General features: G+C 45.5%; 2 protein-coding genes across 2 annotated transcripts in view; one reads left to right on the plus strand and one right to left on the minus strand.

The window, feature by feature from the left end:
- The window catches only part of LOC147021141 (serine hydrolase-like protein), a 49,970-nt gene extending 49,509 nt beyond the window's left edge, over window positions 1–461 (minus strand). The window contains exon 1 of the mRNA XM_085890963.1: window positions 362–461. The gene's annotated coding sequence lies outside the window, so the exon portion shown is untranslated. The remainder of the gene's footprint in view (window positions 1–361) is intronic.
- LOC147021142 (calcium-regulated heat stable protein 1-like) overlaps window positions 1–16,789 on the plus strand; it is a 32,693-nt gene that overhangs the window by 188 nt on the left and 15,716 nt on the right. The window contains exon 1 of the mRNA XM_085890966.1: window positions 1–18. This exon is cut by the window's left edge and continues 188 nt beyond it. The gene's annotated coding sequence lies outside the window, so the exon portion shown is untranslated. The remainder of the gene's footprint in view (window positions 19–16,789) is intronic.

Genomic DNA, 16,789 nt, shown 5'->3' on the forward strand with positions numbered 1-16,789 from the left:
GCTCGAGCCTTGACACAAGTAAGTTGTTTTCTCTCTTAGCTTCGTTTCTGCTGACTTACCTTTCCTTTTTCGAATACTAAATGTGTTTATGGGATTATTATAAATACTAGTGCGGGCCCGGAGGTGTGTGCCAGTATGTGCAGCCCCCTCTCTCTCGCCTCCTCTCACCCCCTGAAATGAGAGCGAGAGAAGAACCTTCAGAGTTTAGGCTTTATTCCATTTGATTGGAGCCGCTTCTGTGGGCACACCGGGGAATACAGGTTCAGCTAGGAGTACATAAGCAGTAACGTATACATGTGCGATTAATCATTGCAGACTAAATCCGCGTAAGCACGGAGTTCGATATAATCTCCATTCTGACCAGTCAATGAGCACCTTCAGTCAACGAGCATCAAGTGAACAGCCGATGTCAATGGCAATGCCCCGGGGACAACCACTCGTGCCGCAGAGACCTCCCCTTATACGCGAGACGCACAACATGTGATCCCGCGTCATGTCCCTCAATTCACCTCAATTCACCTCAATTCACCACATTCTCCCCACCTTTAAAATGCAACTAGGGGCCCAACTTACACACCATGATTGCTTTAGCACTATAGGAGTATACATTTCAAGCAACGTGGACTAATAGGTCTACAGAAGCATACATGCCAAGCAGTGATTATTTTGAGTTGTAGGAGCATGGAAATGAGCATCGATATATGATATAATGAGCATATGGGAGCATGAGCAGCGAGAATGCCGATAATCCCCTTTACAGATTGAGTCGTCGAGGGGGCCTTATTCGTCGACCTCTCCGGGAGTAAATGGCAGTTTCACTTGAGGGAGGCTCCCGATCCTCTTGGTGAGCCTCGACTTGTGCCGGGGATGACTCCTCGATCGCTCTCGGGTGGAACGCGGCAGCCCCGTCACCCGGTGGAGTTCCTGGGGGGGATGTCAGAAGGAGGAGTGCCAGAAGGTGGTGTACCTGCGGGAGGAGTACCTGAGGGAGCCAGATGGCGAACCGACACGTGGTCTCCCTGCCATCCGGGAGCCTGACATGAGCATACTCTGGATTAGTGTCAATGAGTTCGACCCCCTCCACCAGGGGTTCATACTTGCTTTGTCGTACCGGGCGTTTCATGAACACTGTTCCGGGATGGGTCAGCCAGTTGGGCACCGTTTGACCGTCAACATAACGTCGCTGGTGAGTAAACATTCGTTCGTGAGGAGTTGCATTGGTGGACGTGCAGATCAAGAGGACTGGGCCCCGAGCGTCAGGAAGAGTAACCTCCCACCGCTCGGGGCCCAGCCCTCTTGATTTCAACGCCAGAGTTACGGCTTTCCAAATAACCCCGTTATACCGTTCCACCTGCCCGTTACCCTGTGGGTTGTAACCCGTCGTTCGACTAGTTGCTATGCCGAGCTCCAGTAGGAATTGTTTTAGCCCGGCCGACATGAAACACGGCCCTCTGTCTGAATGTATGTACGAAGGTTTCCCAAACATAGCGAAGAGGTCAGAGAGACATCTCACGACAGTGCCCGAGGTCATATCCGAGCACGGAAATGCGAAAGGGAACCTTGAATATTCATCAACAACGGTGAATATGTATCTGTTGTCTGTCTCGGTCGGCAGGGGCCCTTTGAAGTCGATGTTTAGTCTCTCGAAGGGGGAAGTGGCCTTGATCAGTCTGCCAGATGCCGCGCCATAGAATCTGGGTTTTAGTTCAGCACAAACAGGGCATGAAGCATTCATTTGTTTAATATCTTCAACAGAATAGGGAAGATTTTGTCTGCGCACGAAATGTGCCATTCTGGTTACCCCTGGGTGGCAGAGAGACACGTGTAGGTCTTGCAAAGCCTGACTGATTGTTGCCGAAGTGTAGACCCGAGAGAAGGTATCTGCAGCAGGGTTTTCCTTCCCGGGCCGGTAGACAATGTCGTAACTGTAGCAGGCTAGGTCTATCCGCCATCTCATAATTTTTTCATTCTTAATTTTCCCGTTATTTTTCCCATCAAACATGAATGCCACGGATCGTTGGTCCGTAACGAGCGTGAAGTGGTTTCCCAGTAAATAATGTCTCCATTTCCGCAGCGCTTCGACGATGGCGTACGCTTCCTTCTCTATCGCTGAGTGTCTCTGCTCGCTTCTAGAGAGAGTTCTCGAGAAGAACGCGACCGGCCGCCCAGACTGATTAAGTGTAGCAGCTATCGCGTGATCTGAAGCGTCGGTTTCCACCACAAAGGGCACCGAGCTATCGATCGATAAAACCACGGACTTACTGATATCATCCTTGAGGTTGTGGAAAGCTCTTACAACAGCGGCATCTGGTGGAAAGTTTTTGCAATGCACTAGGGGATGTATTTTCTCGGAGTATTGCGAAATCCATCTCGCATAGTAAGCGAACATCCCGATCACCCGGCGCATTGTCTGCAAGTCCTGAGATGGCGGAAGCTCACGGAGCGGGCGCAATCGTTCAGGATCAGGCTTAATTGTGCCGTCGGCTATTGTGTAGCCGAGAAGGTCAATTGACCTTGCCGAGAATACGCATTTCTCGTAGTTGAGTCAGATTATATTTTCTAGCAATGCTCAAGAATCTGTCCAGATTCCTATCATGTTCCCCCTGATCCCTACCGCACACTGTGACATTGTCCACGTAAACAAAAGTGTCTTTGAGGTTTTCATCTGAGATGATGTCGTCCATAACCCGTTGGAAGCAAGCTACCCCATTCGTGACACCGAAAGGTATTCTCCTGAATTGGTAGAGGCGCCTACCTGCCTGGAATGCGGTGTAAGGTTTGTCTTCCTCTCGGATGGGAATTTGGTGATAGGCGCTTCGCAAGTCGATGGTGCTGAATATATTATAATTGGCCACGCGTTCGACCATCTCGTCTATGCGCGGCAGGGGGTAGGCATCGAGTTGGGTAAAGCGATTGACCGTTTGGGAATAATCGACAACCATTCGTTTCTTATGGTTCTGACTGCTGGTTACTAACACCTGTGCGCGCCATGGCGAATCGCTCGGTTTGGACTGACTGACACACCTCTCTCTCTCCCCTCCCCCCCTCTCTCTCACCCCCTCTCTCCAGGCCCGTAGCCAGGGCTCAGTATTAAGGGGGGAATATGAACTGGATGGGGGGGGGGCACAATTATTATATTTAATATTTTTGATAACCCTGTATACTATTGTATTCATGCAGCATTGACACATCTATACTGAGGTTGCCGTCGCATACTAACCAAATTGATCTCAGCTAGATTTAATATGTTCCGATGTTTTTGGCCTAAAATTATTCGAATGCAGGAGAGCCGCAACAAACTGGCACATTCACAATGCAGATATTCAATGATTACACAATTGGCACCAATTCAGGTGCACTTATACAAGGTGTTGTCAAGAATTGGCATCAGAAAATTAATATACCAGAGATACAATGACTAAACGGGGGAGGTTGGCACCAGAATCAGTGCACTTTGAAATAAGATACAGTGGGCTATGACCTGCGATCACCACGTTAAACTATCAACAGCAAATACGACCAGCCTGAAGATACCACAAGGTCCGCACTTAAATCAGTCAATTACACAGGGGTAAGGTTATGCACAAAGCATGAGATATGGGATATGCAAAGCATCAAACACAACATTTAACTTTAAACATCAGAAGTACAAAGCAGCCGACCACGGCGGGTGCTGACCACAACCACACTGCAACCACAACCACACACGCATCACCAGCAGCCACACACACAATCTGAACTCCTCGTATAGTTTTTATACCGCTGTACTCGCTGTCAGAAGAGCTGCAGGCGACGCGTCTCGGTGTGGAATCTTCTGAGGACCTTCTCCTTCCATTCATTCAGGAATTTACGTGTGAGGTCTCTCTCGAAGGCCAGCCGTACCAGTTGTGCCTTGAGTACATGGCGCATGGACCGTCGATGGTCAGTGAAGACATTCCTCAATGTTGAGAATGAGTTTTCACACATGGCAGTGGACGCACCAAGTGTTAGTCCAAGTCTCATAGCAGTCACGACACTTGGCATGGCTTCCAGCGTTTTGTGGTATGTTGAGAGGAGTTTTTGTGTTGTTCATCTCTTGTTTGGCTGCTTTTCTGTCTGTGAGCGAATAAACTGCTTTGCAACCAGACACTCTGTTTCACTGATGGTTGACTTTGTTAATGTCATGATGTGCTGGAGCAAGTGGGGATCCAACAACGTGCCATTTTCAGGATTCAAGGCAGCGAGTGAACGGGCGAGTTGTGTGTTGCGCTCACTGAAGCGCTGAGCGATCTCTCCAAGCACAGTGTCAATTGCGCTGTAAAAAACTCTCTGCAGTTCCGTCTTGTCATTGTCGTTGTTTTGTCCTGTCGTCTCCAAAACTACAAACTGTTCCAAGTTCTTATGCATTGTGCGTCTCCATTTTGGTGGTGCAGGTGTAGAAGTGCGAGCATCGTTGGCCTTGTTCCACAGATCAGTGAACTCATCCTCAGAGCGGAGTTTCTTTACGCACTCTGTAGCACTCGCCACCAGTTCCAACCCCGTTAGCAAGTCCACGTCCTCTGCCTGCAAGAGTCTGTTAGGGCCATCTAACAACATCAGCAGTTTTTGTACAAAGATAGCAATGAACACGAAGGCAGGCCCAGAGACTTCCCGCAAAAGCCCAATAGCCTCCATCCTCATCTCTGCACCGTAGGCGCGCTCTGCATCAATCTCCGACAGTCAGGATGTGATATCCTTAAAAGATCCTATGATCACAGACACTGTGGCTAAATGTCCCGTCCACCTTTGATCAAGAAGTCGTTTTAACCTCTCACCTTTATACTGTGCAGCAACAGTGGGCTTTCTGAAGAATTTGTACAGGCAACAACAAACCTCGAGGAAATCAGTGACAGCTTTCTCTGCTGCCAGTGCGTGGATAACTACCAGATGGAGTTGGTGATTTAAGCAGTGCACATAGGGGATTTCTCTTTCCAATATCTCTTGCAACAACTTTTGCACCCCACCGTGCTTCCCAGCCATTACCGAAGCCCCATCGTACACCTGACTTAATATTTTTGACGTGTCAAGTCCTGTTTTTGTCAGCTCTGCAATTATTAGGTCTGTCAATGTTTTTGCATCTCCAGCGTCGGCTGTAGCTATTGTGAGTCAACGCTCTGTTGCTTCATTTGATGCCGATACAAAGCGAATGATGATTGATATGTTGTCACATTCAGTGGGGTCCCTCGTCCCATCCACATTGATGGTAAACCACGATGTGCCTACTTCTTCCACGATGGCATCCGTCACAACATTACTTAATGTGCAGATCAGTTCATTCTGCATTTCCGGACTAGTATAGCTTGCGTTTCGTGGGATATGCTTTATTATTTCGGCGAGCTCGGTGTCTTTTTTGAGTGTGTAGTTTAAAAGCGAGAGGAAGAGCCCACTGTGCCCGTCTGACATATCTTCAAAATTATCAAGGCTCCCTCTAAAAGGTATCTGATTTTCGGCGAGAAATCCCACAACATCTATAAGAGCAGACACATAGTACTGGTTTCTATTTAGCCGGTCAGCATTGAGGAGTGTGGAAATCTTACCACAATCGATGCACCTCTTCTTTCTCCTTCCACCTCAAAACACAAGTTAAATGTTCCTTTGAAGTTGCGTGTTTGTGAAACCCCCTGCTTTTCTCAACAGCATGTTTCCAATTCCGATAGCCTCGCACTGTGAAAGTAGAGTCCACTGGGCCACGTGCGGTGTTAAACTTCCTACATGGATAGCAGAATGCTGCATCTGTCTGCACTCTGTATTCCAGCCATTCATTAGTCTGGTACCACGAGGACACAAACGAGCGACTCTTGTTCTGCAGCAGATGGCCAGGGTACCGCTGTAGAACAACTTGATTCGGTCTCTCACTTCCAAGATCATCGGGAAACGGCTTGACAGTCACAGCCGACCCCGAGGCCGCCGCCGAGCATGGAAACTCGGCTGTCTGCGCTGGGGCTCCTGCCGCAGGGCTGACGTTGCTGGCTTGGCCAGGTTGGTCAGCTTCTGTCGGTATTTCATCGACATGATCGTCTTTTCCTCCTCCTCCTCCTCCTCCTCCTCCTCCTCCTCCTCCTCCTCCTCCTCCTCCTCCTCCTCCTCCAACTCCTCCCACAACATGTCTTTCATCATTTTCTTCATTTTCGTCGGTTGAATTTTTTCCTTTTCTGAGCCATTTTCGTATATCCATCATCCACGTCTTTTTCTCCTGCTGCAAGCTCGTGCTCTGTGATTCGTCCCTCGTGACTCGTGTCACTAATCTCGCGACTCGCGAGATTTCACGGTTGACGGTTTTATTTATTAAATGATCGATGCATCAAAAACAGGTTTTGTCTGCATAATTTCAAATGTAAGCACGATTGCAAACACACATATTTTTAATTTTTATTGTAAAATTACTTTTGTAAGATGGAGGGTTGACGGGTTGTGAAGGTCACGTGGTGCACGTGCACTTCATCTTTAATAATGTAAATTTATGTCTTTTCCTTAATCATATTATCATATTATGACTATATTACATTTATACCTAACTTACAACCAATCAGGTAACCTGCTCAATCGGGTCTCCATATCGAATACACTGATTGGCTATTCCTTAAAACTAAATGATCCATGATATATATATATATATATATATATATATATATATATATATATATATATATATATATATATATATATATATATATATATATATATATATATATATATATAAATAACCACCCACAACATCGACATTCGACACGAGGTCTTGGCTGCTGGCGTTGGTGCTTGCATTATTGTCTTTTATCTTGTGGTCTTGGACTGTATTGTCTTGTCAATTGCTTTTGGAGATGCGGTGGGAAGCGCACACTTATCTCTTGACTATTATTCAAAGAAGGATATTATTAAAGAACAGTTTATCCAAGAAGGCCTTATTAGTCACCACGTTGAACATCTGGAATAAGGGTTTTAGTTCACACAGGTGAACTCTTAAACAGCAAGTTCACAGTGGGCGCTCATCCTTAAACACTAGGGCATAAATGGGTGGCATACAAGTGGGGGGGCACCAGATGCACCATGGGGGGGCATTGCACCCAAATGCCCCCCCTAGCAACGGGCCTGCCTCTTTCCCCCCTAGTCTCGCCCTTCCTCTCTCCCCCCTCCTTTATCGCCCCACTCTCATCCCCCCTCTCCCTTCCTCCTCTCTCACAGATATTGGTCAACAGATAAATGGCCGTAACTTGGGAACCATTCGTCCGATTGATATCAAACCTCGAAAAGGCACATCCGCGGGTCCCCAGCAATATTCCTGGCAAGTTTCAATCAGATCGGACTGTCAATCGTGCAAAAAAATTAAAATAATAAAAATAAATAAATAAACATTAATTGTGATGTCATTCGTGATGTCATAGCACCGTGTCTTGTCATTGGTTGACAGATAAATGGCCGTAACTTGGGAACCGCTCGTCCGATTGACATCAAACCTCAAAGGCACATTTGCGGGGCCCCGGCAATATTCCTGGCAAGTTTCAATCAGTTGCGACCGGCGGTCGTCGAGAAATGGCGGTCACAGACACAGAGATTGCTGGAATTATAGATAGATACTAAAACTCAAACTCTTGAGTTTTGTGATATGCCCGTACAGTGCCTATAGTTAGTGTTAGAAAGTGTACACCCCCCTTCCCCCTTTCGATAAGTTCAAGTCCAGTGAATAACCTGAAACGGTACAAAGCTAAGCGGTAAACTGCCAGAGGTTAAATAAAAATAAAAGTTTCGGTTACCAAAAACTGAAAAATAATGTAAATTTCAGAGTTGTTAAAAAAGGCCCTTTTCAGGGAACAAGTAATGGGTTAGCAACTGCAGCTGTTCTGCAGCAATGGAAGTAAATTAGGCCTTGAAAGTTGATGCAAACAATTCCTACAGGTGTCCCAACTTTTGTTGATTAGTTACAAACTCTGTCTGTATAAAAGCAGTGTTGGAACAGACTGTGTTGCTACATGCTCTGAAGCATTATTTGGACAATATTGCACTGCAGGAAGTAGTACATTTAGTAGGGGTGCCAAGGTGCAGAAGTGTGCTTAAAAAGAGATTGAGGTAGTCATGAAAGAACATACTTTTGTCCAAGATGTTTTTTGGTAGATTGGACCTTGGCGCACATGACTGGGGTGGCCTGCTCGGCCAACTCTCTTGCGAAAGTGCTCATCTGGCTCGATTTATCATGCGTCACCATGACGAAATTCGGCCCAAAAAATTAGAGGTAGGGGAAATGGAATTCATTATTTGAACATGTTCCTATTGTTGTTTACCAACATTTTAGGTATCAGAAGAAAGGGTTTGGGCTGGGCTACAATTTGGTAGGAGAAACATTTTGATGGGGTCACTGAGTGCAGGTTGAGGGGTCAAAAGGTCACGCTTGGAAGGGTCAGGTGAAAATCTAGGGGCCGTGGGTATAAATGGAACTGCTGTACCCAAACCAATAAATACAAATGAATGACACAAACACAAATTTAAGAGTACTATATATATATATAACAAAGTTTTTGATAATCAAGCCATGTTAGGTGGATACAGAGAATTTGAGAATTAACCCCTTTATGTCTATGAGCAGAATCGCAAAAAATGGCAAAAGTCGGCTTTTTCTCATAAAAGTTATTATTCGCTAATTACTTGACCAAAACATGACAAGACATTGTCAGAAGGTATCAATTGATCAATTTCAACCTATTTTACCATTTACTTTGGCTAAAGGTAAGTTTTATGCCTACAATATCATTTTAACCCAAGTGAGAATTTGCTGTCCCAATGAGACACCATACTTTTTTAAAACAAAGAGCTCTTCATTAATTGGAGGTGTAAAATTGATCTCCTCATGACCTTCAGCCATGCAACAGGCAAATTCAGAAGGATTTTAATCCATAATATCCAATAACATCATCAAAATCATATTGAACTGAAGATGCATAATAATAGAGGAAGTTTCAGGTAATTAGTTTAACAATACAAACACCATGAATCTTGAGTTCGATGATCAGAATCTTGAGTTGGATGCACAGATTAGGGATGTTGGGCCTTCAAGCGTGTCATCTCTTACTTTGAACTTGAAGCCAAGATAACCAAACACCCAAGGGCCTTGCAAACTCTGATCATGTAGGCCTAAGGCATGCAAGGAGATTATGCAGCTGGCCTAGAAATGTGAAGTAGAAATTGAAGTCATGTAATGATAGATTTGCTGTGCTAATTGTAGACTACATCTGGGCTTCATCAATCATGTGTTTTTTTTTTTTTTCATGAAATCTACGGAAGCTCATTAGGACAGAGGCATTCAGTTCATTGTTTATCTGAAAAAAATGTCTACTCTTGCCATGTCTGATGTTAATTGTAACATCATTGTTATGTTACTAGTAGTAGTCCTATATATTGTTACGAATTTGGAATTCGATTGCACACAACATACAGGTTCCTTTAGTCAGCTATGTCGATAAGTGCTTGTTCCCTCGATAGCTCACCTTCCATTGTTTAAATGTTCAGAAATCGATTAGATGCGCTGCGGATCGATTTGATAGGGAACGAACAATGGAGACATCCTTCCCCCCTCTTCTGCGAAGAGGAAGAAGAACCCTGCCGTCCCGAGATTCATGATGTCAACAACTCCCTCCCACCCATGGTTGAGCGGGGGATGGATCACGAGGGCATGAGTCATGCCGGGCGCGGGGGAGGGGGGTGGAGAAGGATAAGGACGAGATCCTTTCTTTGTTCTTGAGTAGTAAGCTTTTTGTTTCGGCAGAGAATAGTCGCTCAGCAGACCTTCGGGTCCTGTTTGGCTTGGGTTAGGGTTGAGGCCTTCGGAAGCTTTTTGCTTCGGCTGGCTCAGTGAGCTGCGGCCTGGCTCGGGAGGAGGCTTTTTGGAGGCTTTTTGCTTTGGTGGTTCAGTGGGCCTTCGGCTTCTGTTTGGCTCGGGAGAGCTTTTTGCTTCGAGCTGCTTTGTTTGGAAGAGAGTTGAGCTGGTCGCTCGGCTTGAGCTGTGAATGGTGGCTTCTTCTTCTTCTTGGTTCGTGGAGTTCTGTGTTCTCCGTTTGGTTCCCGGCTTGGTGCAACTCATCGGCCTCTTCTTGGAGGTGGTTCCTCGGTGAAGCGACACATCAACGGGAAGGATCGGCGCCTCGTCTCACCAGCACGTGTTGAGAAGCGCGGGAGGATTCGCGGGAGCTCGGGAGGCATCGCGGCTCATGGCGATTGGATCCAGCTCGCTCTTGCTGGAGCCCGGGTCCGAACAACTTGAAGACCACACGAGGTGGAGAGGTTCGAGATAGGCTCTGGGTTTCAGCTCACCTGTCTTGAAATACATTTACATTGGAATATAATACGAGCTGGAGCTCGTTATTAAAGGCCTCTGCCACCATTTCTTGGGTGTGTGTGTGCGTACGTGTGTCCGTGGGCCCGTCTAATAAGTAGGAAATTGTTAAGTGCTTTGTGTGCTGTAAATGTTTGCATCGCATTTCGCATAGTCGGAATAGTTCTGCTCTTACGTGCTTCCTTAGTTCCCCATTATTATTAATAAATACCCCAATTGTTAAATGTTTTCAGCTCGTTGCGTCGATTTTCATTGACTGAGCATTTCGTGTGTTGGGATTTAGAAAGCCGTTGGTTTGCCATAAAAGGGGGACATTTGGACCGACGGTTCTCGGCGATTAAGCCGCTCGGAATTGCGCACGGGACAGGCTCGCCTCGGCGGTTTATTCTGTACGAGTTCCGTCGAGGGTGGAATACCCCGGTAGTTGGATCACGTGGGTATTTAGGTACATTGGAGATTGGCAATCGACCCTACCCCACGTGATCTGCCCATTGGCGTATTTCGGTTCTCGTACAAGGACCCGTCGCTCAGAGTTATCCGGGCGGCGATCTATATTCCGGGCGATCGGTCGGGACGACTCGACTGGTGACTCCGTTCAGAGCGGTCGGTTGGCGGCCGACCCCCGGCCAGTAACAATATGTTATCATGCTCTGTAAATAAATGGATACGGGACATTTTCACTAAAGCGGGTCAGCTAACGGTAAAGAACAAACTCAAAAATCAACTTTCTTTGATATTCTCGAAATAGTGCTTGAACCCCTTATTAGGCCTAGAAAAATGTTCAAATGATGTCAGCAACGCAGGATCACCATAAGGCCTCTGCACTGACTGGGCAATATATGCTTGATAAAAATTCTCGGGCAGTCTTTACCGTTACCTGACCCGCTTTTGTGAAAATGTCCCGTATCATGGAATAAAATTTTTAATTGTTGACTCCCCCCCCCCCCCCCCCGTAATGTTGTCTGCTGAAATGCAAGTCTAACTGGCTATGATTATAATCTTGATATTCCATACACCCATTGGAATTCACCAAGCTGTGACACATTGCACTTTGCCTTTCAGCCTCAAGTTAGACCATTCAAAGTCTACCAATGGCAGAGCTCACTGAGCTACAGTTGGGGAAAAGAAAGGAAGAGTCCATCATTTCCCAAAACTGACTTTGGTTGCTGCATAATATCTCAGAAGACGATTACGGACCCTTTGCAGCAAGTAACTGACAATGGATACGCCACGCTGTTGTATGCAGAGACACATCGCAATGATGACATTGCTGACCGTCTCCGAGATGATGTCATTTGCAGAGATACATTTCTTGAGAAACAGCCGAAATACCACCGAAGATGCCGCAATACGTACACGAACAAGAAAATCGGTGGATTCTAAAAAAAACGTGCCAAGACATTAAATAATAAACTTGAGGACAAAAATCAATGTGCACCTCATGTCACCAGATCTTCATCTTCAACACGGGAATTCACAAAGGTATGTTCCGTCTGTGGAAAGGAGAGGGATAGAAAGGGCGAGCGCAAACTGATCCTTGTCGCAACAAAAGACCGGGAGGACACTATATTGAGAAAGGCAAAAGAGTTGGATGACTTTGCGATGCTTCTCATGATACAGGAACATTGTGAACGTTGTACAGACTAAATTGCCAATGACTTTCGCTATCATAAATCATGCTTGGCATTATATTTGTTGAAAAGTAGGCCTAGTAGTGCTGAGCAAGATCAGCGAATTGATTCTGAGCAGAGTTGATGAGTATGAACATGCACTTAAAGAAACTGTGTCAAAAGTTGAAGGCAAATTGTTGAATGAGAATAGTGTATTCTTTGTTTCTCAATTGCGTGACGTGGTCAGGCAAGGGTTGTCGGACAGACAGGTTGATCATGCAATACAGTTTCGTTCAAACCAACTGGTAAGGCAATTAGAAAACTATTTTGGGGACAAGATCATCATTGTTCCTCTGGTGGGTACCTCACGGTTGGTGTGTTCTTCTAGTTTATCCCTGTCAACTGTTTTGTCTGAAGTGAAACAGCTCAAAGGCAAGCTTTGAAGAATGGGAATATCTTGATGAAGAAGATGATGAGCCTGATGAGAAAAATGGTGATAGAGGAAGAGATGTTCTTGTTCAATTCCAGCGAGAATCATTTATCACAGGTGAAGGAAATCAGGCCCCAGGATGAGGCAGATGATGCAGGAAACCTTGATCTGGATATATCTTACCAAGCAGCCAAAAAACTTGTTCCTACGGACTTGTACAATCACTTGTCATGGATGCTTCATGATGTACCCTGTGATGTCGGACCTGACGGTTGTGTTCCTCCAAGTCAGAAACAACACGAACAGGTTTTGAACATTGGTCAGGATGTCATTGCGGGGATGTCTACTATACCGACACCAAAACAGGTTGGCATTGCCCTGCACATTATGAAACAGACACGGAGCAAGGATTCTGTTACCCTACTCGATAGATTTGGAAAGCCATCCAAACCAGGCCTTCTCTCGACAAGATACAAATGCAGATCACATTGCCCTTGCCGAAAGGCCGAAGTGTCATGCACCATGGCTTGTAACTGCTGTGGGGATCCACTGATGTGCACGCTTATGGAAGAGAAGAATGAAGATATTCTATGAACATGAACATATTGCTCTATCGTCTTGAGGCTGAGGGGGGTCCTGTGTGCAATCATATGTCCCCTAATTTCGACTCTTGATCCTCGTAGGAGACCTGTGTCCTGGTCAATTAGAGCCCCTCTACTGGAATTAATAATTATCCATTGTTGCTTCTGCAAATTGATTGGTCTGAGTGAAATCCTTGACCCCTAAAACTCATATTAGGACACAATTTATTCTTCTAGCTCAATTCTGAACCTTGACAGGCGAGATGAAAGGGCGCGGCGGCCATATTGGCAGCCATTTTGGATTTCACCGTTATCCCGTACTTTTTTTTTAACCCTGCAAATGATTTTAATGGATTCCTTGACCCCAAAAACCTAGGTAAAGACATGAAATTTATCCCTCGAGGACAATTCCACATGGAATTATACTGGTTATAATGACGCGGCGGCCATCTTGGACGCCATCTTGAATTACACCTTTCTTCCCCACATCTGGAATGTCAACCCAAGTTTTTTTTTCAATCTCCTAGGGGTCCCCTACAAGGATCAAGAGTCAAAATTAGGGGACATATGATTGCACACAGGACCCCCCTCAGCCCCCGGTGACGCGGACAACCAAACTGACGATGAATATGACAATCGGCTTCCTTAGCTACTGTTCAATCCTATAGGCACCCATCTGTTAAAAAAGCATAGTAATATCAATGGATGAAGAGTATTGTTTATTTGCAAGGCAAGACGCATCAATTTCATTGTGCGACGCTAGGATGAGGATATGTCGGTAATCTCATTATACTTTGATGTAGCACAGGCGAGTATGACACTTACAAGTAAAATCCTTGCTGAAGTTATTATTTGTGAGACTTGAGCATAAATTGGAACTCAAGTGCTGTAATTGTGAGACAAAGCAAAGGCACCCAAGCCGAGAATTGATGCTAGTTACCTTTATTTTACTGTTTCCTCCTGTATGTTTCACAATATATTCGATTATCAAGCTCATGCTTGTCTGTCTACTCCTTGTCTCTCTTGGCTATGAAGAGTTACGACCCTTCTTCGTCCGTTTGAACCCTTCTTAAACCGAAACGCCAGGGACTATCCTTTCTTAAGTTACATTTTTGTGACGAGCGATGTGAGGGGATATTTCAGTATCAATTTCAGCTTTGTTCATAAAAGAGTAATTGAGACCCTTTTTGCACCCCTACTGGGGCCCTTCCTAAGTGCAAACCCCTGGAAATATTGTTTCTTAAGTTGTGTATTTCTAATTAGTGATATGAGAGGTGTCATCAGTGTGAATATCAGCATTGTTCTCAAAAGTGTAAATGAATGTCACTTTTTTTTGGGGGGGGGTTTGCGACCCTGCCACCCCTAAAGGCCAGGAATGCCATGCTTAAGAAATGGGTTTTATTCATCCCCCATGTACTCTTGACAGAATGACACCATCAAACCTTTTGTTCCCAAAAGTGTAAATGAAACTGTGCTAGCTCCCTAACTAAGGTGGAGAATGGTGTCAAACCCAGCCTCATCAGTTTGTGAGCCAGATGGCTCGCACACACCACCGGTCAAAGGTTTTAGAACGCCCCCATTTTTCCAGTTTTTACTGAAATTTAAGCAGTTTAATGTTTCAATGTACTCTGACATTAAAGCACAGAACAAATAAACAATTGCAGATTAAAAAAAAATCATGGAATCGTTTTGTTGAACAAAATTTAATCTAAATTTTTGACTCATCAAAGTAGCCACCTTTTGCAGATATAACAGCCGAACATGCTCGTGGCATTCTTTCCACAATGGAAATCAAATATTGTTTGGAAAGTTCTTCCCAACACCGTTGCAGAAGTTCCCACAAATGTGTTGCATTTGTCGGTTGCTTTGCCTTCGCCCTTCTGTCCAGTTCATCCCAAACCAGCTCGATGGGGTTTAAGTCTGGAGACTGTGCTGGCCATTCCATGATTTTAAGCCTACCGTCTTGTTCTTTTCTTCTAAAGTAGTTATGACATAGCCTGGAGGTATGTTTTGGGTCGTTATCTTGCTGTGGGATGAACCCCTGACCAACTAGGCGTAGACCAGAGGGTATTGCATGGCACTGCAAAATGCTGTGGTAGCCCTTTTGATTCAGGGTGCCACTCACTCTGTGCAAGTCACCGACTCTGGATCCAGCAAAAGAGCCCCAGATCATCACGCTTCCTCCTCCATGTTTGACAGTTGGTGTCACACACTGAAGATCCATCCTTTCGCCTACTCGACGGCGTACAAAAACCCTGCGTGATGAACCGAAGATTTCAAATTTTGATTCATCGGTCCATAAGACCTTCTTCCAGTTTTCAGTAGTCCACTAGCGGTGCTTCTTCCAGTCCCAGGCAAGCCTCTTTTATTTTGCAATCTTAGCAATGGCTTTCTTCCTGCCACTTGACCTGTCAAATCTGCAGCTCGAGGTCTTCTCTTCACAGTTGAAACTGAGACTTCCTTACTTCGACCAGTGTTAAGCTGTGCTTGAAGCTGCTGTCGTCTTGTGAGCCGCCTATCACGCAAGCTGTTGACCCTCAGAAACTTATCTTCTGATTGTGTTGTGGCTTTGGGTCTGCCAAACCTCTTCCTGTCAGAGTTTCCTCCAGTTTCCAAGTGCCTTTTGATGGTGTAGGAAACTGTACTCACTGACAACTTGGCGTCTTTGCAATTTCTCTAAAGGAAAGACCTACACTTTTTAAGGGTTATAATGGTCTGTCTGTCTTCCTTTAATTGTCTTTTTATCGCCATTATGATAACCATTCGTGGTCCCACTCCTGACTACCAATTTGTTGTGGACCGGGGGTCGGTGGCGAGAACGACTGCGAGGTGGGGAAGTTTACGCCATCTCCCTGGAATTATAGGCCGTCACTCCGGATAACTCCGAAGCCGGCGGGTCGATTGATCGACCGTGAAACGCCAATATCTCGACCGCGTGGCGTAGGGTTAATTGTCAAGATCCCAATATACCTAAATTACCATGCAGTCTCGGCTACCGGGGATTCACGCCCTCGGCACATCTTTCTCGAACCGGGTCACTCTACCGACTGCGGTAGAGTTCCAACTAGCGACTACCAACTCCGGCTCGGTTGCAGCCGAGCGGAAACTGCCAAAGCCGTGCCGGCTAGGATTAACGGATTATCGGGGATGAAACCCCTTCTGAACTCAGACCCGGACCATGCTGGACCAAATAAAGAAAGGACGTAAATGAGCTGGGAACATTTCTAATAATTTATTTGCAATAAAATCAAAAGACAGAAGAAGTGAGACATCGCAAATATGCAATGCAGTATTTACAATGATGAAATAAACACTTAAACAATTCTACTTATAGATGGACCCACACGCAGTCACACACACAAAGAGAAAAGAAACCCCGGAGTTTTTATTGCACCCTCCAGCCGATGAGAGAGACTAGCTAGGGGTCAGAGTTCGGATGGGCACTTGTGGGTCGTCGAAGGTCCCAGCCGCACGTGTGGGACTCGTGGCTCGTGGGGCAGCCGCGTGGAGCAATCGGAGCTCCTGGGCGGAGATCAGGGTCGCAGACGGGACCCACCAAGGCTCCACGAACAGGCTGGTTCACTCACTCTCCAGCCCAACCACCGTCAACCAACTTGTAACCACTCAAGTCCTCCAGATCTCCCAGCGCCAACGCCAGTGACAACGACAAACGAGTCTGCTCAGGGATATATATATATATATATATATATATATATATATATATATATATATATATATATATATATATATATATATATATATATATATATATATATATATGTTCCGCTAGTAAAATCTTTTCTGCTTAAATGTGGATTCTCTGACTGCCCTA

This window comes from Eptatretus burgeri, chromosome 8 (genome assembly GCF_056783735.1).
Source record: "Eptatretus burgeri isolate ZD-2024b chromosome 8, Ebu_testis_v1, whole genome shotgun sequence".
In the NCBI taxonomy this organism is placed as follows: Eukaryota; Metazoa; Chordata; class Myxini; order Myxiniformes; family Myxinidae; genus Eptatretus; species Eptatretus burgeri.